At 41.9% G+C, this 25,486-nt stretch overlaps 1 pseudogene; it reads right to left on the bottom strand.

Annotated features, from left to right (window-relative positions):
- Positions 1-1,974: 1,974 nt before the first annotated feature.
- Positions 1,975-25,486, bottom strand: part of LOC149920319 (uncharacterized) — a 53,252-nt pseudogene continuing 29,740 nt past the window's right edge.

The raw sequence follows: 25,486 nt of genomic DNA, 5'->3' as shown, positions 1-25,486 counted from the left end.
CAGCCTAAATAAATGTGAATTCCCCTTTCATATCCAGTTGAGGGCTTTAAACTAGATATGAAGGGGGAAGGGGATAAAGCCAGGCCTGCTAGAGATGAGCCTGGGGGAGCGGTAATGGGATTAGGGACGAGGTGAGGGGCTCAGCTGAAGTGCATCTACACCAGTGCACACAGCATGGACAACAAACAAGAAGAGTTGGAAGTCATACGGCAGGCTAACTATGACCTGGTTGCCATTACAGAAGTATGGTAGGACCACTCCCATGATTGGTGTCGGTGCTCAGTCGAGTTAGAGAACTCTCACAGTTTCTTGTAGCATCAGAATAGTTCTCTGAATAGTTCTCCGAATAGTTCTGCTTTATTGTGTTCAGCATACATCTTATATACCATTCATTTACAAGCCAGGAATTCCTGTCCCTCTAATCAGTTAATTGCCCTAGCTTCTCCCAAAACACAGTGATAAAGGATGAAAGGTTTCTTAGGTGTGATAAGATTTACAATGCATACAGAAAGAACCTCCTGTTTACTCTTAGACACAAACAGCTACCATTTGTTCTCTGTCTTACACTCCAGACTCCCAAGGTTTCACATTGATAGGGTCTATCAAGGAATATGATAAACTCTTTGCTGACTGCTCACAGTTACATTTTCCCCCACAACTGGAATGCTGCAATGGATGGCTACAAACTCTTCAGGAAGGATGGGCAAGGAAGAACGGGTGGCAGTGTGGCTCTCTGTATTAGAGAGTGCTTTGATTTACTGAGCTTGTGGCTGGGAAGGATAAGGTTGAATCCCTATGGGTAAAGATCAGGGGAAGGGCTGACAAGGCACATATCCTGGTGGCATCTGTTACAGAGCATCAAACCAGGATGAGGAGACAGATGATGTGTTTTATGAGCACCTGGCAGAAGCTGTGCGTTCACCAGCCCTTGTCCTCATGGGGGGACTTCAACTATCCCGGCATATGCTGGGAATACAACACAGCACAGAAGCACTCTAGGAGGTTTCTATAGTGTATGGAGCATAACTTTCTGATGGAGCTGCTGAGAGAGCCTACAAGAGGAGCTGCCCCGCTAGACCTGCTGTTCACACACAGAGAAGGTCTGTTGGGAGATGTGGAGGTCAGGGGCTGTCTTGATCAGAGTGACCATGAAATGGTAGAGTTCTCGATTCTTGGTGGAGCCAGGAGAGGGAGCAGCAAAACTCCTACCTTGGACTTTTGGAGGGCAGATTTTGAATTGTTCAGAAGACTAGTAGGGGGAATCCCCTGGGATTCAGTCTTAGAAAGTAAAGGGGTCCAAGATAGCTGGTCGCTCTTCAAGAAGAAAGGAGCAGGCTGTCCCTCTGAGCCACAGAATGAGCCAGCAGAGAAGAAGACCGATGTGGATGAATAGGGAGCTATTCTCAAGGCTCCAGGAGAAAAAGAGAATCTACCTCCTGTGGAAGAAAGGACGGGCAACTCAGAAAGAGTACAGAAAAGTTGTTAAGATGTGCAGAGAGAAAATTAGAGAGGCAAAAGGCAGTTTGAACTCAACCTGGCTGATGGGGTAAAAAGGAGCAAGAAACTCTTTTACAGATATTTCAACAGTAAGAGGAGGACTAAGGAGAATCTCCATTCTTTACAGGATGAGGCTGGGAATGTGACCACTGAGGATAAGGAAAAGGCAAAGGTTCTGTATGCCTTCTGTATGTCTGTCTTTAAAGGTCAGACCAGTTATCCTCAGGGTACTCCACTCTCTGACCTGGTAGTCTCGACTGGGGAGCAGACAAAACCCCCCATGAGTCAGAAGGACACAGTCAGAGACCTACTACTCCAATTAGACTGTCACAAGTCCATGGGGCCGGATGAGATTCACCCGAGAGTGCTGAGGGAACTGGCGGAGGTGATAGCTGAGCTGCTTTCCATCATCTGTCAGCGCTCCTTGTTGACTGGTGAGGTTCCAAAAGACTGGAGGCCTGCCAATTTGACTTCCATCTACAAGAAGGGTTGTAAGGAGGATCCGGGGAACTACAGGCCTGTTAGCCTGACCTTGGTGCCAGGGAAGCTTATGGAGCAGACTGTCTTGAGGGAGATCATGCAGCAAGTGCGGGATGACCGGGGAATCAGGCCTAATCAGCATGGGTTCACAAAGGCAGGTCCTGCTTGACCAACCTGATCTCCTTCTATGATCTAGTAACCCATCTGGTGGACAAGGGAAGGGCTGTTGATGTAGTCTACCTAGACTTCAGCAAAGCCTTTGACACTGTCTCCCATAGTATTTTCCTGCAGAAGCTGGCAGTCCGTGGCTTGGACTGGTATGCTCTTGGCTGCATAAGGAACTGGCTGGAGGGCCAGGCCCAGAGAGTGGTGGTCAATGGAGCTAAATCCAGCTGGCGGCCAGTCAAGAGTGGTGTTCCCCAGGGGTCAGTGCTGGGGCCTGTCCTTTTCAATATCTTTATTGATGACCTGGATGAGGGCATTGAGTGCACCCTCAGTAAGTTTGCAGATGACACCAAGTTGGCTGGAAGTGTCAATCTGCCTGGGGGTAGCGAGGCCCTACAGAGGGATCTGAGCAGACTGGATAGCTGGGCTGAAGCCAATGGGATGAGGTTCAACAAGGCCAAATGCCGGGTCCTGCACTTTGGCCGCAGCAACCCCAGGCAACATTACAGGCTTGGCTCAGAGTGGCTGGAAGACTGTGTAGAGGAAATGGACCTGGTGGTATTGATTGATGCTCAGCTGAACATGAGCCAGCAGTGTGCACAGGTAGCCAAGAAGGCAATGGCATCCTGGCTTGCATCAGAAACAGTGTTGCCAGCAGGAACAGGGAAGTGATTGTCCCCCTGTACTCAGCTCTGGTGAGGCCACACTTCGAGTACTGTGTCCAGTTTTGGGCCCCTCACTGCAAGAAAGACATTCAGGCCCTGGAATGTGTTCAAAGGGCGACAAAACTGGTGAGGGGACTGGAGCACAGGCCTTATGAGGAGCGGCTGAGGGAGCTGGGATTGTTCAGTGTGGAGAAGAGCAGGCTCAGGGGAGACCTTATTGCTCTCTGTAACTACATGAAGGGAGCTTGTAGTGAGCTGGGGGTCGGCCTCTTCTCTCGTGTAACTGGTGATAGGACCAGAGGGAATGGCTTCAAGCTGCACCAGGGGAGATTCAGGCTGGACGTTAGGAAATACTACTTTTCTGAAAGAGTGGTCAGGCACTGGAATGGGCTGCCCAGGGAGGTGGTGGAGTCACCGACCCTGGAGGTGTTCAAGGAACGTTTGGATTTTGTGTTGAGGGACATGGTTTAGTGAGAACTATTGGTGATGGGTGGATGGTTGGATTGGATGATCTTGTAGGTCTTTTCCAACCTTGGTGATTCTATGATTTTGTGACTTTTATTGGCCATTTGTGAATGGTCATCATTCACCCTCAAGAAGTATAGCAGACAGAACTAATATTAACATGGATAACTAATAAATATCTATTTCAATATTTCTAGTTCTTAAGTAGGAAATAGCTCCCTTTGTCTTTATCTCAGTGAATCTCTGAATTATATTTGTCATCTAAGCATGGCCTGCATTGCTTCATCTGAAGTACTTTGTATTATCAGCATGTACTGCAATAAGCAGTAACACTAAATTAAACTGTGCTAGTGCACAGTCTTAGAGGCTAACAAATTATCATTTATACTATTTATTTCTTAGGGTAGTGCCTGGGGTATTTTCATGCTTAAAGTTTCCTAAACAACTCCCAGGCATAATTAAGGACTTGGCACAGGCCATTCTCAATTAAATAGTCACTCTATTTCGGAGAAAAAAAGAGTTTAAAAGTTGGCCCAAGTGCTAGAGAATGTGCTTAACATGGTGATAAAGACATAGCCCTTGGCTACATCATTACGATGGGGAAATAAAAGAGACAGATTGAAAGTTTAAATAATGACCTCCCACACACATAAATACAGAGTTTAGTGAGCTTCTGTACACAGCTTCTTTTTGTTGTGGGTTTCAGAAATCTAGATTTTTTTTTTGAAACAAGCAGCCTGCAGAGTCCAGAAGTCCTACCGAGATTTGGAGCCATTGCATGTAAATATCTTCCTCTCTCCTGAGTAGGTAAATGTGTAGTAAAATTTGAATTTAGATTTAATGTCTTATTTTTATTGCTATTTCTTATGCAAAGGACAAGAAATTTCTTGCCAGTGTGTACTCTCCAGTAAGGAAGAGTGTTCTGGATCTTTACTGAGTAGTGGTTTGGGGAAGTATTTCCTTTATAAGGCTAACAGTTTAGTTCAGTTCAGTTAATTTACTTCCAAAGGAGGGTCACAAAGATGATCAAAGGGCTGGAGCACCTCTTCTATGAAGAAAGGTTGAGGGACAGTTTGGAGAAGAGGAAGCTCTGTGGAGTCTTCCTCACAGCCTTCCAGTACTTGAAGAGAGTTTACAGGCAGGAGGGAGACTGACTTTTTACGTGTTCTCATTGCAATAAGACAAGGGGGAATGACTTTAAGGTAAAAGAGAGAGCATTTAAGTTAGAAGTTAGGAAGAAATTTTTTACTTAGAGTGTGATGAGGCCCTGGCACAGCTGCCCATAGAGCCCCATCCCTGGAGGTGCTCAAGGCCAGGTTGGATGGGCCCTGGGTAGCCTGGGCTGTGGGGGAGCAACCAGCCCATGGCAGGGGTTGGGGCTGGGTGGGCTCCCCTCCAACCCAAACCATTCTATGATTCAGTGATAAATAATATCTCTGAGAATATGTCTAACATTTGACCTCATCATTCTACAGGAAACAATTCAAATAAGAAAAGCTACATACTTCATAATGATCATACATAGGAAAAAAAAGGCCTATTGCCTAGACAATTGCAGGAGTGATTAGTGTATCATAGGTGTGTAAAGAACTAATCATGGGTGATTGCGAATGAACACAAAAAACATTTGAAATTTGTAGAGTCCTCCAACTACATGCCTTCCAGGCACTAGGTATTATTGAGGTAAACATGGCCTGAGAAGGATTGAAAGGAGAGAGCTGAAAATGCTATATTAAAATTTCTAAAACTTCATAAGAAGTTACCAAGTTAAATTTTATTCCAAAATCCACCATTATCTTTTTTTATTCTGCAAATCTTGCTTGATCTATTTCTGCTTTGAAGACGAAGCGACAGCTTTGCAAACAGGTAAAATTAACCTCTAGTCTCTTTGCAATGTTTGTTCTCCTTTGCACATAATGTTATCTCTGATAATTTCACCATCAGCAGCCTGATCTAAACAGTCCATCCGGGATAATGGAACTGCAACTTCATCAAGTGTACTGTCAGGTCCTAAATAATGGCAGACCCAAAACACTGAGGAACTAAAATGGGATCATCATTTAATTCATGAAAAAGTTTATACTTACTTGAACCCAAGAATTTTTAAAAATAGCTCCATGGATAAGTATATACAGAACTAATATTTTGAGACAGTTAATTTAGCAATAATTTCCTGCTTTGCAACTAATGAGACCCCGTTGGAATAAATATTACCATAACTGATCCAAGGCAGAAGTATAATCAAGCAAGTTTGGGAAAATAACATGCTGCTATAATAAATGCCAACCAGATTTGTTTAATAAATGGTTCTTCAGGCAGAGTCCCCAAACAAAATGTCCTTAGAGCACTGAGATTCATGAATCTGATTTCCTCTGCAGCGGTAAAATGCCAGAGCTAGGTCTCAGTAAAAGATGGTGTTTGGAAAAACCTTCAATATCATGTTAAAAATGCAGGAAGGAAAGTGATGCACTTTCCTTCCTGCACTGGAACTATCGATGCTTCTAGGAACTGCATTCCTCTGGACACCGTGCTACAATGGTGGCTATGGTGTGATTGGTTCCGTGAAGCATTATTGGCAGCTAAGCCTCAGCTGTCTCTTTATCTCTAGCAGTAGTTTTGTGTTGAGATTCATTTGAAAATACCACAGATCCTTGCAGTTTTCAGCAAATCAGAGTCATTAGTGTGATGTCTACAGAAGGATAGCACACAGCTACCAAGCTCATTTTCACATCAAACCCATTGAGTTTCTGTCCAAACCAGACAACCCATTATGTGTTGAAGCCTAAATGGTAGAAGACTTTCTAGGGATGGTAACAGTTTAGTGCTGTTGTGTACCATAGTGTAAATATGGATAGGCAATGCTCTTTGCACTGAGAAGGAGGAAATACATCACTGTTTCAGGCTGAGAGAGCTGGGACTGTTCAGCCTGGAGAAGGGTCTGGGGAGACCTGAGAGCAATCTTTCAGTATCTAAAAGGGGGCTATGAGAAAGAAGGGGACAGACCCTTTAACAGGATCTGCTGTGATAGCACAAGGGGAAATGTTTCAAACCAAGAGGGGATATTTAGACTGGATACAAGGAAAACATTTATTACAATAAGGGTGATGAGGCACTGGAACAGATTGCCCAGAGAGGTGGTGGGTGTCCCATCCCTGGAGACACTCCAGGTCAGGTTGGACAGGGATCTGAGCTATAGGTATCTCTGTTCATTGCAGGGGGGTTGGAATAGATAACTTTTAAAAGTTCCTTCCAACTCAAATATTCTATGATTCTACCTCTAAGCGATTAGCTCCGATGATTTTTTGATCCCTCTTAAGTATATAAAGGCAGTCTGTCCTTTGACTCTGTCTTGATTGCATCCTGATTAATTCATGTTGTATTCTTTGGAACCATTGGTGTTGCAGATCTGGGAGACTACTTTTTCTCTGGCATAAATAGCAAGATAGGTTCATCTACTTAGGAGAGTTTGGGAAACATAACTTGCATCTTTTTTAGGCTCCACCTTGAATAAACATGCAAAAAAATTACCACTGTTAAGTGTTAAAACGAGAGATGATCAAACAAGAAAGAGGAGTGGAAATCTGAAAAACCTCTAGAACCAGAGATTGTGTGCATTTACAGGTGATCAGGAGTTTGGACAATGTAGTAAAATATTTTCCTTACAGAAGTGTGACTCCCAGAACTGATTTTTGTGTGAACTCAGCATCATAAGCTGCTGTTTCATCAGCTATTTTTCATGTTTAGCAATATGCAAGAAACTCCATTCCTGAGTACCAGCTCAGTCTCTTCACAACCAGAAACCAAGCTCAGAGATGAAGTTTAGGTAAGCTTAAGACATAGACATATCATTAGTTAAAGCACAAGGTGTGTAATCAAGCCAGTGAGATGGAAAAGCCATGAAATGCCCTTCAGATTTCTGCTGCAGACTAATTATTGAAGTCTGTGTAAAGTTGAACCAACAACTTCTGCTAGGTTATGGAGATTTATGCTTTATCCATAATAGACAGGACTTTGTATCAAAACAGAGCTCTTATGTGTGCTGTTTGCTAACACAGTGCCTGCGGTGATGCTGTGCCAGACATAGGATTGATAAGCAGTGTGCGAAGAACTATACGTATGTCCTTCTTGGTGCTTTTCTTTCTGAGAAAGCCTGTTTCAGGTAAGCAGATGTTCTGCAAAGAACATCTTCATCTAGTAACTGTACACTTCCATATCCTCAGCTTCTCCATCTCAAACTCAGATCAGTCAGAGCAAGAAGAGAGGGTTGATCAGTAGACAAGACACAGCATTAACTATCTGCATTCCTTTTAAAATGTTTTATTTCACAGAATCGCAGAATCACACAGAATCACACAGAATCGTAGAGGTTGGAAGGGACCTCCAGAGATCGAGTCCAACCCCCTGCCAAAGCAGGTTCCCTACACCAGGTCGCACAAGTAGGCGTCCAGGTGGATCTTGAATATCTCCAGAGAAGGAGACTCCACAACCTTCCTGGGCAGCCTGTTCCAGTGCTCTGTCACCCTCGCCGTAAAGAAGTTCTTGCGCACATTGGTGCGGAACTTCCTATGCTCCAGCTTCTGGCCATTTCCCCTTGTCCTGCCTCCACACACTGCTGAAAACAGTCTGGCCTCGCCACTTTGCCCCCCACACCTTAGATATTTATAGACCTGGATCAGGTCCCCTCTCAGTCTTCTCTTCTCAAGGCTAAACAGACCCAGTTCAATTAGCCTTTCCTCATAGGGGAGATGCTCCAGGCCCTTCACCATCTTTGTGGCTCTCCGCTGGACTCTTTCCAAGAGATCCCTGTCTCTTTTGTACTGAGGAGCCCAGAACTGGACACAGTACTCCAGATGAGGCCTTACCAGGGCAGAGTAGAGGGGGAGGATCACCTCCCTCGACCTGCTGGCCACGCTCTTTTTAATGCACCCCAGAATGCCATTGGCCTTTTTGGCCACAAGGGCACACTGCTGGCTCATGGCCAACCTGTCGTCCACCAGGACACCCAGGTCCCTCTCTGCAGAGCTCCTCACCATCAGGTCATCCCCCAACCTGTACCGGTGCATGCAATTATTCCTCCCTAGGTGCAAGACTCTACACTTGCTTTTGTTAAACCTCATCTGGTTCCTTACTGCCCAGCTCTCCAGCCTGTCCAGGTCTCGCTGAATGGCAGCACAGCCTTCAGGTGTGTCAGCCAATCCTCCCAACTTCGTATCATCAGCAAACTTGCTGAGGGTGGCCACTATCCCCTCATCAAGGTCATTGATGAAGATGTTGAACAAGACCAAGGGATGGGGCACCACAGCTCTCTGGGCAGCTGTGCCACTTCTAATTGAAGTTAGGAAGAAATAATTCACTCAGAGGGCGGTGAGTGAATTATTTCCCCTCTTTTAGTTAAAACTATTCCCCCTTGTCCTACCCATCCAGTTTATTTTAAGCATGTGAAAAATAAGCAACATTTTTAGTCCTTGATCTTGGAATTAGTTTCCATTCAGCAACTAGATGTAATTATGCCAACTCACACCTCACAGAGAAGTTATAGACACTGTCAGGCTTGTAAGGCATGTCTGGCTTACCATTTAATAAACAATACAAATCCCATTATGTATTTTTTATCCCGGTGCATTACTGGCTACAGAATATGGAAGACATTTCTAAGCAGAGAGAAAATAGCTTAAATATTCCTATGTAGAACTAAACCATGTTGAGATCCAACAGTGCAGACACTAAAAGGGTGTATTTTAATATAAGCCCATAGTGCTTCCACAGCATGTCTTTGGATACTTTTCTGGAATAAAATTAATTAGAAGTTCCAATTGCATTTGCTTAAGTGAGTGACATGTGCTTAAAAAAAACATAAGTTTGCATTTATTTAAAGACTTATTCTCTTGTTCCTAATGTTTTGTATTAATGTTCAGTCATGGCTAGGCCATTTTCTTCAATCCCTATGGGAGGAAGATATAACTGAACAACAAATAATGCTTTTTAGTGTTAGATGCTAGGCCTGCTTGTAAATGTTCTGCTCCTTGAGGAGTTCATTGTTAAGGAATGCTGCTAATGAAATACTGTAATTGCTCCCATTACAGGAGTAAACAGTACAAATTAGAGCAAAATGGCAAATGTCTCATGTGGAGGAAAGCAGCTGCTAACAGTATTGCTCTACAGTAACATTTGGTGACAGCAGTAAGCAAGTTGCTGAGGGCCCAATTCCTTTGTCAGCTAGCCACTGTAATTGCAGTGGTACCATAAGTGTAAACGCAAGTTGATCCCAAAGTGATAATGGGATGCAGGTGGTGAACCGCAACAAAACTTTCCCAAGTCAATAGAGGAAGTTTCACTTTTTTCCTGATGCTATTTTTTTCTTCACAGACTGGGGACAGGGGAGCCAGTGGGACATCCGGGCTGCTTGCAATTATGGGACAAATTTATCATTTAATGTCACTCACAAAGTCATCAAGTTCGATCATAAACTAGTTTGAATTCTCTTCCCTATTCCTATGGGAGGAATGCTTCATTAGGCTGAGCAGGAAGACATTTAAAATCTACATCTGGTATGGTTTTGTGGAAAATGTCAGAACTCGGCAAATTGAGTGACCTGCTGTTGTTCATACAGTAGTGCTTCATTAAACTATTGGGAAAGGAGAGAAAATGAAGGAGTTGTGACAGATAAAAAGCACTTTTCAGGATGATGCATTCTCTTATTATCTCAAAAATGCTTTACAAAACTTCAGTATCCAAGAAAATCTTGCTTCATGTGGGAGGGCATGGAAGCACTGCACATCAACTCAAGGATCTTCAGCTGAAAGTGTCTAAGAAGATCCTGAGATTTTCCAAGGATCTGAACCCTTAAATAAATCAGTGAAGAGGGTTTTTCTCCTTAATCAATTAAATCAGCAAAAATCGATACAGGAACATTACCCACAGTAATATAATAACAATTTTTAAATATCATACTTAGTGTGCTAGAAGAATGTCTATTACTTCATTAAGAAAATGTCTTTTGTTGGTTGGTTTGTGGCTTGTTTCTTTGTTTCTTTGCTTGAAAGTAAGGTAGAAGAATTCAAAATCTCTCTTCTATAGTTCATAGAATCGTAGAATTGTTTGAGTTGGAAGGAACTCTTAAAGGCCATCAAGTCCAACTCCCCTGCAATGAACAGGGACACCTACAACTCTATCAGGTGCTCAGAGCCCCATACAGACTGACCTTGGATGCCTCCAGAGACAGGGCATCAACCATCCCCCTGGGCAGCCTGTGCCAGTGCCTCACCACCCCCAGCATAAAAGATGGTAAATAGTTGTGAAGACCATGAATTTTTGGAAATAATTTTTTCTGACTCTGAATTCCACTAACTTCACATATTTTTCTCTTATAGTAATATAAGGGACTCCGTGGGTGCCTTTCATGTGCACAGGTGCACAACGCAAGAAGTCATACAGACTATTCTGTGTGTTCAGATTCTGCCTGCAGATACTCCTGAGTGGCTCCTATTTGGAAAATCAAAAGCATCAATCCAGTATTTATGACTAACAGGAAACACAAGTTTGTTTCACCCCTGCACATTCATGTAGTGCCTATCTCCTGTAGTACTTTTAAGCAGAAGTGTAGTTTATCATTACATTGTCACTGGAAAAGATTATTAAATAGAAAAATGGCTATTAATTAATTTTCAATAGAAAGCTTCAATTTCTCAAACATCTAATGCCTAAAAACTTTTGCTTCCTCCTCAGTTTGCTTCACTCTCACAGAACGATGTACCCAGGGCTGCAGAATTACAGCACTCTCTGTGCAAAGATATTTTTTCATCGAATGCTTTCTCTGCATGCACATCCTCACACTGGGAGGGAATGTTTTGTCATTTAGTAATTAAGCTCAGTTATTTCTGTGATTTCAATTAACCTACAGTTTGCATGTCCTCAAATCCAAATTCAGCTTCGCTAAAAATATTTGTCCTCAGTTGACTGCTAAAAGAAACTGATGGATGAATTTAAGTCATTTAAAAACAAATAAAATTAAAAAATATATGCTTTTGAGAAAAAAAATATTTTTTATCATTCGTTTTTTTTTAACTATTGTGTCTGAAATATCCTCTGAGAGATTTTGTATGTGTGTATGTTCATGTGTCCATGCTTGAAGTCTATCCTGTAAGGATCAGCGGTTATCTGCAAAAACCAGCTGTAATTGACTGAGTTTCTAACATAACAGATTAGTTAAATGTTGAGAAATGATCCACAAGGACTGTGCAGCCTTCACACATTCAATTAATTTGCAATTTACATAACATATGCTCCAGCACAAGCGACCAGTTTAAATCAGTGTTATGACTGGGCTACCGGTGCTTTAATCAACTAATTTTAGACTTAGACTTTGTTTTCACATGCTATTCTTGTGTAAAGAACCTCATAAAAGGGGACAAACCCATGCTAACTTTCCTTGGACGATCATGGAATCATTCAATCATTACAGTTGGAAAAGACCTCTAAGATCATCTTGTCCAACCGTCAATCCATCCCCACCATGCCCAATCACCATGGCAACATCTCCACCTTTCTTAAACACCTCCAGGGATGGTGATGCACTTCCTCCCTGGGCAGCCTGTGCCAATGACTCACCACTCTCTCTGAGAAGGAATTTGTCCTAATATCCAACATGAACCTCTCCTGATGCAACATGAGGCCATTCTTTCTTGTCCTATCACTGCTATATGGGAGAAGAGGCCAATCCCCACCTCACCACCAGCTCCCTTCAGGGTGTTGTAGAGAGCAATAAGGTCTCCCCTGAGCCTCCTCTTCTCCAGACTGAACAATGCCAGTTCCCTCAGCCACTCCCCATAAGACTTGTGCTCCAGAGTCCTCACAGCTTTGCCTCCCTTCTCTGGACACACTCCAGGGTCTCGATGTCTTGCAGTGAAGGGCCCCAAACTGTATACATTTCTCAAGGTGGGGCCTCACAACTGCTGAGTACAGATCTGCCTCTCAGACAGATCATCATATCCCCCTCAGCTTGGTGTCATCTGCAAACTTACTGAGAGTGCACTCAATCCCCTCAGCCAGATCATCAGTAAAGACAGTAAGCAGGGATGGCCCCAGGACTGACCCCTGGGAATGATGTTTTACGCTACTCCTACAGCATTGCAACACTATTTAAATATGGAGAAATGCCACCACTTGCAGCCCTGGTGATCCTGAGTATTTAGGGGTGGAGGTCCCAGGAGGAAACCTCTCCTGCCCCCGTCTTCCTGTGTTCTCCTGTAGAGAAGAACTTCTTCAGGAACTGTAAGTCTGGTAAATCTGACACAGAAAAAAAAGGTTCCCCAGTGGGTTTTTCAGAAAATGAAATGTCCGGGTCTGTTCTCAATAGGAGGATTCATGATTCAAAATTAAATGGGCCAAATGAATCCTGGGTGCGTGACAGATGAGGTTATTTAATGTTTCGAGAACTTGTTGCCCACCGGCAGAAGATCTGCAGTAGATGGGTCAGGGTAACCTAAGCTCTTGTCTCTGTACTGTGACTTAATTCGGAGTTGAAGAGGATGGAGGGAACAAGTCAGAGATTACTGACATCATGCTGCAGCATGCTGTGCTACTCAGGATTACATTTGAAAACTAGCTTAGAAATAGTCCAGATACTCCTTAGAATGTAGGCAAAAGGCTTTTTGGACATAAAATAACTTTTAAAATATATTTTTCTAGATACTGGAAGCAAGTACTTACATAGCTTGTGTATTTTAATTCTGGTTGGTTCTCTCCATTCTTATGGAAAGCAATGCATTTATTAAAATACCTGCCATATAGTGTACATCTCTCTGTGTGCATGAAGAATGCAGTTTTCATTAAATATATTGTAATTCCTTTTTATTTTCATAAAATAAGCCATATTATTTTGCTGCACAGCTTAAGGCTGAAACATGTTCAATGGAGTCCCCCTGGGAATAAAGGAATGGAAAGTTTGTATCACTAATTGTGTTTCTGAATATATCTCATAGTAGCCGAATGAGCTTTAAAGAATTACAACTGCTCCATAGGAGAGCTGTACAAAAATAAAATCCTACTGACCAAAGCCAACACTTGACTAGTGCAAGTGAATGCAGAAATTTTGATAGTGGCAATATCATTTCCTTCCCAGCTATTCTTCCTCCTGCTTAAATATATCAGTTCAAATCACTTCTCTACCTGCCCCACTTCAGGAAAAAAATAATCTTTGCTCCAACTACTTAATGACCATGTTTAGATGTAAAGAAATTACACTGAGATAGAGAAGACCTGTGTTAAGTGTGGAAAGGCTCCCAGCACCTGAGTGACGTACAGGAAGGATGAGCCCAATCTGCACACAGTCCTGTGCTTTTCACCAGGGTGACCTGGGGCTGCCTTGGGCATCTCAAAGTGCTGCGAGCTCCCATTTAGCTCTTGGGATCTGCAAATTGATCTTACCACAAATCATTGTGCAAGTTATTTTGTGGAAGCGTAAGGAAAGCACTCTGACAACTCACATTTCCAGCCAGTGTGACACGAGGGCAGTCTGTATCCCAATGGACCCACTCTAGCATGGTCAGCATGACACAGCATGACACCTTCTGTTCTTTGTGTCAGCTCCGGGCAGTGGTTACTGAGATCTTGCAAAGCCAAAACCAAAATCACTTCCCAGCCTGTCCATTAAGGGACTTCAGTTTCTCATGACAGAACCAATATCCCATCAGCAGAAGTCCCTTTGCTTGTCTGAACAATGACATCAGTTATTTTGTTCAGTTCCTTTGAACGTCACAGCCCTTTTTAGCACGTTGCCTCCTACGTGACAGACAATTGCCAGCAATCACATTAGCCTCCTTAGCACAGCTATAAAATGTCAGCTGGGTAAGATTTTGTGTCTGTAGGCAGCAGGAGCTGTTAACCTCCATGCTCGCTGCTGCACTGCTTCCCACAGCTGTAGTTGTTCACTTCTGGCTCAAAGTCCCACAAAGATTTCTGTAAGCAAATAAATAATCTCAGCAAATTATGTAGTATGATAGAGAGGGGTGCAAGAGGTCATGAGTTAAGGATGAATCACACAGAGGAAAAGTACCAGTACGACTCTCCTGATCAGACTTAGACATGTTAGAAAGAGAAAAACTAGAATTATTTGAACAAATATAAGACTAGTCCAACCTTACTCTGCATAGCAAAGGCAAATTTGTTGTAGTTTATTTTTTCACCTGGACTTGGCTAGATAGGTGTACTGCTGTTTCTGTGGGACACCATCCAGAAGTGGACTGCCACAAGCACCTAATTACTTCGGCCAATAGTCTGGTTTTGATGTTCCTTTTTCCACTAAAAATCTTCTAATATTAGATCTGATATCAGTTCTGAAAAAGGCTTATCTTGCAGATTATTGGAAGATAAATGCAGTGAAAATAAGAACAATATTTCTGGATGAAAATCTATGATCATGTTCGTACAAAGAATAATGAGGTTCATCTAATATATAGTAACTCCATCTTTTTAATTTTCAAAGTTCTCTTTTTCCCATTTATTATCCTAACGAAACTGTTTAAGAACCTTCATTTTAAGACTGGAGCCAATAGAATTAGAAATATCAGTTTCAATCTTAACTAAACTCACCCAATTAGCTCGTTAGATTAATAAGAACTTCTAAATCAGTTCCCATTACGATATGGTGGGACCTGACTCTCCCAGGATCAATGAGTATTTTTTGGTTTTCAGTAACCAGTGCCTTAACATCAAATGACATCCAGGGAAGACTGTGCCTAGTCCAAGACAGTATGGTGCAGATGAAGAGCTTGCCTGAAGCTGTGTGGATTTTGCCTGGGGTCAAGGCTACTCATTTAATCATGTGGATGTCACCTCACCATTCAGTCTGGATGGCAGTGAGATACAGTCCTAGGGCCTCAGCTTTATTCACAACCTGAGGACACATTTGATGTGCAATTTTGGTAGTATTTGGAAAAAACCTTCAAGAGTAGAATCTACAAATCACAAAGTGTGATAAAACTGCCAAGTTAAGCTTGCATGTTCAGTTTTGGAAGTCTGTGATGCTTAACTGCTTTTATTTTCAAACTTACTCCTCGTTCAGATGTTCTGTAGAGCACAGAGAAATATTTGGGTTATGTTTGGAGAACTGGCTCTAAGCCCAGGAGTGCTACATAATCTAAATAAAACATTTATAGTAGCATCCTCTATTTTCACTCATTTAATGTATCATTTATGAATAAAGCTAGGTAGCAATCACCTCTCATCTTGTTTTCAGTGAAGTTTCAAGGATCAGATTTTGTGCCAATGGAAGGCGCCATTCATCCTACTGAAGCAACTGGATCTGCACTAATGTACACCATCTGCTGCTTTCATCCATTTGTGGAAGTACAGCAATTTGCCAGACGTATCTGTGGCTAATGGTACAGGTCTTTTATGAACTAGCCCAGCTGGTACTATTTCTTCCTTGTGATCTCTTATTTTTAGATCAATACAGTGACTACCATTAAGTAGTCTCTCATTTTAGGCTTTTATGCACCATTATATAACTTTTAAGTTGTCATCATGATGATATTACAGGTACCATGACGGACACATCAGGCACCAATTAAGATTTAAAAGCTAATCATTATCTAAAAATGTAGATGATTAGAATTGCCTGAGAATAATACTCTCAGGGCATCTCTTGACATGTGTAGGCTTTTTAGTCTAGCGGTAGAGGGCCTTATCCTTGGGCTCTGCAGCTCCATGAGGGCAGCTGGAAGCCAGAAGGACATTCCAGTTTTGAAAGTGTCAGTGACCACTGGAAATGCCAGATCCCTGTTATCTCACTGAAATCAGGATGGAGATTCCTTCTGAGCTGTGTTTATCACACAGTGATTGGATACATCACTCCTGCCTGAAGCAAAAATCTTAGAGAAATATCTGGAACAAAAGTCACAACAAGTAGAGAGAAGACTCAGAGGTATACACTGGGACCTACGGCTTTTACATCAGCAGACCAACAAAGCCTGGGGCCTAACAGCAACTCCAGACAATAAGGATAGAACAGATTCCTATGATTCCAAGTCTAACTGTGCTACGAACTCTTTGTGACAGTGTAAATGACTTCAACCTCTTCAGACAGAATGACAGAAGTGGAAGATAATGTTTACATCGGATATTTGGTTTCTGAACAAGTCAGTATTTGTTGAATTCATCTGCTTTTTTATTTTTTTTCCCCCTCTTACTCTCTTTTCCAATAATTTTAACTCATTGGAATCATAGAATCATGGAATCACCAGGGTTGGAAAAGACCTCCAAGATCATCCGATCCAGCTGTGGACTGGGTAGAAGGAAAAGACAAGATTTTTCTTTTTCTGACTAAAAGATCCAATGAAATTAAGCTGCCCAGGATTCTTTTGTGATCTTTTTTCTGCTTTTTCTCATTTTTTTTTCCTCTATCTAATTTTATCCTCTTGGTATTCGGAGGCAAATAGAAATTTGCCTCTTGCCAAACTGTTTTTTCTGTTTTCTTTCAAGTTAAAAGTGCAAAGAAGAAAACTGAAAACTTCTATAGTTTCATTCTACTGCAGCTTATGACAGAAGAGGGGTAGAGGAGAAAGAAAATAGTATCCAAACTTTTAAAACTTCTAACGCTGTCTGTTTTTTAGAAGTTGAAAGAATACCTCTGTGGGGTTTTGTGTTGTTGTTGGGTTTTTTTTTCATTTAAGAGATTTAGAAGTGGGATTGAGGAGAGATAAAGCATCCAGAGTCAAAGGAACCCAGCTGAGAATTTCTGTATGAAATAGTCTGACATAGGGATTGTTTGCAGTACTTTTTTCTCTGGCTGGAATAATACCTATTAATTCTCTTGCTCCTAAATAAAGATACATCACTCTGCAAAAGCATTTGCATGAGCAGAAAATAGCCAGTATTCTGTTTAATTGCAGCTTCAGCATTTAATCTCTGCAGAACTTCTTAGATACGCGGTTTGGGCATGAATCCCTACTGAAAGTCAAATAACATAAATTTCATTTCTAAAATTCCCAAGCTGTAACATAAGTGTTTCTCATATTCACTCATTGCTAAGTCACCTCAAAACCTTTTCAGCCCTATGAACTGGAACTGGCAGATGATTAATAGGTCTGGAATAGCAGTAAGTCATACAGTCAGTATCTAGGCTACTTAGACTACTCCTGAAAAGAGATGAATAATTCTTTCCAGAAAATAAATCTACAGCAGGAAATTTCTAATTTTGTGTGTGTGTATATGAAGAAAATTCTCCTCTGACAAGAAAACTGTTTCCTTGGAAAAGAAAGACAAAAAATACCGGGCCGGCCTTCTTTACTGAATGGTTCTGAACAGCTGATTGTTACAGATCATGTTTTCAAAGCCATGAAGTACATACTTTTGTAAGACAGCAAGACCCAGATCTGCTGATCTATGAGAAAACAGCTTGCCAAAACCCAGGGTAAGAACTGGATATTGCCATTATCCAGTCACCCTCAGTTTGCCTCGTTCTGTTTCAGCAGTCAATCCTGGAGATAGCAGGGTACACCATTTCACTCTGCATTAGGCTGTGATGTTGCTATTACTCTGTTTATCACCTACTTACAGGTTATATTGAGCAACTGAGGAGGCACAGAGTCTCTTCCTCTTTTATTCCTAAGTTGTTCTAGCACTAAAATGTCGGATACTTCCAAGACTGCTTCTTTCATCATCTTGTCTCATTCTTCTAACTCCTTAAGAGCACTTTATAGAAGCAGTGAATCACAGAATGGTTTGGGTTGGAGGAGACATTAAAGATTATTGAGCTCCAACCCCTGCCATGGGCTGATTTCTCCCACCAGCCAAGGCTGCCTAGGAATCCAACCTGGCCTTGAGCACCTCCAAGGATGGAGCACCAAAGCTTTCTGGGCAGCTGTGCCAATGCCCTAGCCAAGTGAAAAAGCCTCACAAAAAAGAGGTGGATAAGAATTTTTATGCTGTTTTATAGAGATTTTAGGCAGTACACAGAGCAGTAAGCATCAGGGAACATCTTGTTTTGAGGAGAGGTCGCCAAGAGTGGCAAAAGTGCTTCACTTCTCCACCAAAGAACACCTCAAGAACCCGTATTTCCCAATGGAGCATGAGGAGGTGGGAGAGGAGGCAGAGAAGTTGCCAGAAATATGCTGAATTTAAAAAAATATATCAGATACTGATGCTACACTATAAATAATATATATCAAATAGATGAATGAACGAAGATACAGAAAGGTGTAATTAGATCAATGATTGCAATAATACACAAGGAGAAATAATTATGTTTCAAGCAGACTGCAATAAATGACAAAGGAGGGCTTTAATATATCATCTTATTTACTTAAGTAACAGTCAAACGATGCCTAGGAAAAATTCTAAATGCTTTAACACATAACTAAGCTTACACAAATTGAATTACATTCACCAATCAGCAAGAAATATTCATGTAAGAGAAATGCTTCAATACAGTGGGCATAGTGGTGATGGGCTGATGATTGGACTAGGTGATCTTAGAGGTCTTTTCCAACCTTAATGATTCTGTGATTCTATCATTCTATAATATGGCATTCCTTCAAAAACTCACAAGCCCTAGGAAATAAAGCCAAAAGAAAAAGAACTTACTTGCAAAAATCCAAGAGGTAAATAAATAGATGGACACATCATTCAGTTGTACCTCTGTCTGTAACAGGTCTTCGGGCTGGAGATGTGGTGTGTCACCTCTGGTAGTGGCCGTAGATGGAAAGAACAGGAATAGCAGCAATGTTCAGGATTGTGAGCTACCTGCTTTGAGGTTCTTCATCGTAACAGTTTTTTTTGTGAAAAATGCTCAGGGAAATGAAGGAGTGGGCATTTTACTCCAGCTTCTCTTTTTGTTTGGGTTTCTTCCTGCTTCAGATTGTTCACAGGATGAACTTCACAGAGCTTTTGGGAGCTTATGGGATGTAAAGTGGGTGAGTGCCTGAGGGAGCTGCCAGGGTGGCATGTTTGCAGTCACTTTCCTTCCCTGAAGCTTTTTTAAAATAAATACTTCCAAAATTATATACATTTAATGTAATGAAGCACAGATTTATTTGTGGTTAGTAACTTTTATACTACAAGGTACCTGCTGCACAACTTACTGTTATCCCTAGCTGGTTTATCACTGCTTTGAGACAGGGCTATGGATAATGTTTGTTTATGTGAGAAAAACTGTTCTTGATCTTTGTTGACACACTGGGGTTTTTTTGGCCTAAAACTGTTCCGTGACTGAGTGTATGACACATATTTAAAATTGCATGAGTCACAATTTATTTTAACCTTTGGCAAATGTGGGAAATATGTCACAAGCCTTTGGCACAACTATCACAGCTGAGAGTGTCAGAGTTTTTAACTTGCCTAGGACTTTAGATTACCTTAATGGAGGGTTTATTAAAGGGTTAATACATGGTTAATTGTTACAAGTATATTACAGATGTAACTCAAGCACAGGCGCATCAAAAGTATTTATATCATGTAGTCATGGTCAAGCTGTTCACCTGTTAGATTTACAAAATTTTCTTTTGGCTGAGATGGCCATTTATTAGGACAACTATGACATATGTATTCAGTTTCACAGACCTGTTTTTCAGGCAGCTTTGACTCAAGTTTACCTTTTAAAGCTTGAACTTTCTTGGTGACAATTGCTGGAAAACTGTGCATGAAGTATTAATACAAGAAGAATTAACAAAATTAGTGTAAATCCAGAGAATCGAGGAATCATTAACAATCAAAAAGATCTCTAAGATCATCTATTCCAACCATCAACCCACCCCCACCATGCCCACACACCACGTCCCTCAGTGCCACATCTCCATGATTCTTGAACACCTCCAGGATGGTGACTGCACCACCTCCCTGGGCAGCCTGTGCCAGTGCCTCACCACTCTTGCTGAGAAGAGATTCTTCCAACCTGAACCCCCCTGAAATGCAAGGTTTTGGAGTGACATATGGAATCTAACTTCACAAAGAGCAAAGATTTTCACAAATTGACTTGTTGAGTAAAGCAGTAGAAGATTTCTCTGGGAACTGCTGGTTTTGCCCATCAGGACATTTCTGTCCTACTTTCCAAGAAGTAGGTGGAATTTACAAGTAGCACTTCCATCAGAATGCATGAAACAGACATCAGAGCAGCTGATGCTGTGGCTCTTTCCATTTACAGCATAATGAACTCTTCAATGAAGAATAAGCCTGTCTTTTTACAAACTATTCTTTATCCTGTTAAGAAAAATGAGGGCCAACTAATTAGCAATGGCAAACATCTCCAAGAAGATGAGACTAATATTTGGGTCCTGTTTTCAGATGAGTGTCTGAGGAAGCTTGAAAATGCCTACACTGTTTCTGTTAGCATAATCTTAGAACAAATACAACAAGAAGAGCAGCTTCCATTGCAGCTCTTGCAGTGAGAATTCCATGGACACCACAGCTACAGGTGCTGTGCAGGAGGTGGAGATGGGGAAAGTCACGGCCACCACTGGACCTTCTCCAGTTTACAGCTAAGAATGAAAACAGCTCTAATTCCAACAAATGAAAACTGGCTCCAATCTTAGAAATGTTAACTTTCTGGCTATTTTGTATTTACCTCAACACCCAGAATTCAAAACAAATCATTTCTACTGAAAACAGGCAAAACTAAACTGAAAACAAAAATATTATTCCAAGCCATTAAATTCTTGAGAACGTGGGTTTGAATTAGAGTCAGTCTGGTCTCTATATATAGTGTCAGTAGTGGAAATTTCACCGCTTGTGAAATACATTATACACCTTCCAGTTTTGGAAATCAGCAGGACCCTGGTGCTTGTCTGATCTAATCTCCTACCCATCACATTCACAATTTATTATTTTTCTTAAAAGCCATTTCTTTGCTGTGAGGACTATTTCACTTCCATTCCCTCATCAATAATAAACAGAAGACTGTAATATCACTAAAATTAAAAATACCTTGTGTGTGTGATAGAGCAGACCTGTCTGGATTCTCAGTGAACAAGCTTGCCTGGTGCTGCCTGCACACCCATGCAGCAGGCTCTGCTGCCATCAAGTGGAAATCTGCACAGACACTAAGGACCAGATTCCATAAACATTGCTCATCCCATGCCAGTGGCCCTGAGAATAGAAAACCTGCACTAGAATGCAGTCAGCAACCTTTTTGCAGATGGCAAATACAGCTGCGAATGACATCCACAGACGAAAAAGTTTAAGTCAGGGGGATCATTCCTCTGTATGTGTAAGTGTAAGTGTAAATGTAAGTATAACTGTATGTGTATGTGTATGTGTAACCTCCTATGGATTAAGATATCCCAGTGTCAACCCAGGAGCAGCTGTCAGGTGAGGGTGACAGTGAGGGCAGCACAGTGCCCATTGCAGGGATGTCCCATAGCATTCAGCCAGACCAGAGTAAGGATGGGGGACAGTGAACAGGGTCACTTACAGCCCAGGAAAGGCTGGACAAGTCCACAGTGACATATAGGTCTCAGTCTGGCAGTAATTAATGTCACGCTTCTCATTAACCTGATCAAACAACAGGAGTACTGGCTAGATCCAGTGACGCCTTCCAGTCATTGTTGCTGAAGTCAAACTCAGCTCTGGTGAGGCCACACCTCGAGTACTGTGCCCAGTTTTGGGCCCCTCACTGCAAGAAAGACATTCAGGCCCTGGGAATGGGTTCAAAGAAGGGCAACAAAGCTGGTAAGGGGTCTGGAGCACAGGCCTGATGAGGAGCGGCTGAAGGAGCTGGGATTGTTCAGTGTGGAGAAGAGGAGGCTCAGGGGGACCTTATTGCTCTCTATAACTACCTGAAGGGAGCTTGTAGTGAGCTGGGGGTCGGCCTCTTCTCTCCTGTCAGTGATAGGACCAGAGGGAATGGCTTCAAGCTGCACCAGGGGAGATTTAGGCTGGATGTTGGGAAATACTACTTCTCTGAAAGACTGGTCAGGCACTGGAATGGGCTGCCCAGGGAGGTGGTGGAGTCACCGACCCTGGAGGTGTTCAAGGAACGTTTGGATTTTGTGTTGAGGGACATGGTTTAGTGAGAACTATTGGTGATGGGTGGATGGTTGGACTGGATGATCTTATAGGTCTTTTCCAACCTTGGTGTTTCTATGATTCTGTGATTCTGTGACACTGCTTTACAGCAATGTATGTGTACATGGGCACTCGAACAGGCAGTATAATGTGTTCTCCTTTGCTTTCTATCCCTCTGGTCTTGGAGAAGTTGTGATGCCCCATCCCTGGAGGTGCCCATAGGACTTCTATCCTCTTGATCTCTTGCTTAGACAATTCTGAAAATGTTAATGTCATGGAGTTAACTAGATCAATTTATGCCCGTGACAGGGGGCAGTAGGCCCCTGCCCTCCCCACCCCCCGCATGGCCCCACAAAATGGGAAGGAAGGAAGGGAGAGAAAAAAAACAGTGGCAACAATCTATGGAGGTAAACTTATTTTACTAACTGTGATATCAGAATGCAACATAACACAGTATAATACAATCTAATTGAAATTGAGACTAATAAATAAGATAGGAGAGAGAGAGTTCCTGAGACCAAGTCAAAACTGAAAAGCTTGGAACAGCTAGGAAAGCACCTCCAGCACCCACTGCCAGGCAGTAAGAGACCGCCCCATCCAGAAGGGTCAGAGCCCATGACTTCCGTAATGTATAGGGATAGGTACCTGGAATTGGAGCATTAACACTTTAATTCCAGTACATGATGTTTTGATGTGGAATACTGAAAATAAAAAAAAAAAACATAAAACCATGAAACTTTTTTGTCATTTCCACATTTTAGCCTCCTTTTTTTTTCCAATCTCAGTTAGTAATCAGATCTGATGTGACCTCACCATTTTCTTAACTGAAATTTCCACTTTGGTAAAGTTACTGATTCTCAGAGAAGAAAACGGTCTGTATCCAGTACCTACTGGATCTGCCTCATGTTATTCTTCATCCTGGCAAAAAAAAAAGATAATTGGTTTAAGTTTCTGCAAAATAAAGTGTAAAACAGATTGTGAATTTGGTTCAATTGTTCTCTGATTCTCTCAGTACAAAAGCTAGGAAGGACACATTTGTAGAAAAGAAACCTTAGAAGAGAATTATAATTTAGTCTTCATCACAGGCTCAGGAATTCCCCAAGCTGCAAACTGTTGAAGGCCAGAAGAATATTTTGGCAAATTATTGTGTGCTTCCTCCATTCCCTGTGGATGTACTGCTGTAAATTTTATGAGGAAGGATCCTGAGCTCTGTGGACCTTTGCTCTGACCAATTCATCAGTCCTGCAAATAGTGCAAAGAGGCAAAATCAATGAAAGAACCAAACTTGGCTGTTCTGCTGTGTTTCAATGGTATAAATGCTATTACAAATATCTCACTTGATGTCTGCAATACTCTTTTGAGTTCCTTCTGAAAAGCAAGCAGCTGCCCTTCTGGGAGGCTCTAGCAACCCAGATATTGTCTGCTTTATTTTCCTCATGATACCCTGACAATAGGTTGCCCTATCAAGTTGTTTACCACAGTAGTCTATTTTATTTCCTTTTGTCTTTGTAGAGATTCAGATTGATTGAAAATATGGCATCAATAAATAAGCAAAAGGCAACCTTCTTCAAAAGAACAGATGTGGAGGGGAGAAAAACCAACATAACCCCATTTTGATGTTAACTTAATTGCTTTAAGCCCATCAAACACCAACAGTCTATATTTCCCATTACTCTCTACAAACGTTTTGCACAGCATAAGAGTGAAGCTGCTCCTCAGTTACAGCTTTCCAAACTCAGTCTAGATTTCAGTGCATCCATTACATGTAGGATGGGCTGGCAGCATTATTCTGCTTTCACTTCTAAGATTAGAGGGACTGTTAAACTGACTGAACTTTATTTGAAGCCTCAGTCTTTTAGATGGATTCTTAAATGCCATGGTGAGAGCTGTTGGTTTCATATGACTATGTAGCCTTTGAAAAGTTGTTGAAAATCTGCTTTGTGATACATAAACACTATGTGGATATTGCTGTGTTGGTGGATTTGAGGAGCCAGTGCATGGAACACTGCAATCAGAGTCAGGCTAAGCAAGGGAAACCCTTGTTTTTGTAAAATCTATAACAGATACTTCATTAATTATTACTCAAAAGAGTAATTATCTTTGCCAGTTTCAGGAGCATATTTCCTTTCCAAATAAAAAGCTGATAATGGTATAATAAAGTGTTGGAGTGTGTCCAGAGAAGGGCAGCAAAGCTGATGAGGAATCTGGAGCACAAATCTTATGGGAGTGGCTGAGACAGCTGGGATTGCTCAGACTGGAGGAGACTCAGAGGAGACCTTATTGCTCTCTGCAACACCCTGAAAGGAGGCTGTGATCAGGTGGAGGTTGGCCTCTTCTCCCAGGTAACAGTGATAGGACAAGAGGGAATGGCCTCAAGTTGCACCAGGAGAGGTTCAGGTTGGGTAATAGGAAAAAATTTCTCCTCAGCAAGAGTGATGATGAACTGGGCAGAGGCTGCCAGGGAGGTGGTGCAGCCACCATCCCTGGAGGTGTTCAGGAACCATGGAGATGTGGCACTGAGGGATGTGGTGTGTGGGCATGGTGGGGTGGGTTGGAGTCAGACTATATGATCTTAGAGGTCATTTCCAACTTTAATGATTCCATGATTCTATGATTCTTTTTTTTTTTGACTATCAAATACTTCAAAGATTTGTGTATCAGTAAGCATATCAGGTACTGAAATTACTGGTTGATTCACTGTAGCTTTTTGCAGCAGGTTTCTCAGTAGTAAAATGGTAGAGTTAATTCTTCCATTTTAATTTTATTCATATGTACACATAGGTGTGCAAACAGGCACACAAATACATGCATGTGCACATGTACACACTCCTACCTGTGTCATTATACAAGTCTCTCACATGGAGAGTATTTCAGCATTTCAAAAGAATCTCGGTGTATTGCACTGTATTCCTTAAAAAGAAGTTTTCCTTTGCCATTTACCCCAATCTGATGGTCTCTGCAAATCTGTCAAGAGGGGGGCACCCTCTCACCTCCTCCAAATTGTTGGTAATAATGCCAAACAGGTCAGGTCCGGGGACTCATTAGTGTGATCCACACGACTTTTCAAGCCCAGCCATACAACCAGTTTTGTAGCCATGCCCATTGAGCTCTGCAGCCACGCGGGCCATAGTGCCACAACTTGTTTTATTCGTTTTCCCTGCATACCAACACCAAAAGTCTTGTGTAACGTGGGAATTTGTACTCCCCTAAGAGATAAA

This window comes from Phasianus colchicus, chromosome 1, assembly GCF_987193195.1.
Source record: "Phasianus colchicus chromosome 1, bPhaCol1.hap1.1, whole genome shotgun sequence".
Taxonomy (NCBI): Eukaryota; Metazoa; Chordata; class Aves; order Galliformes; family Phasianidae; genus Phasianus; species Phasianus colchicus.
This window is presented reverse-complemented; position numbering and strand designations above follow the sequence as displayed.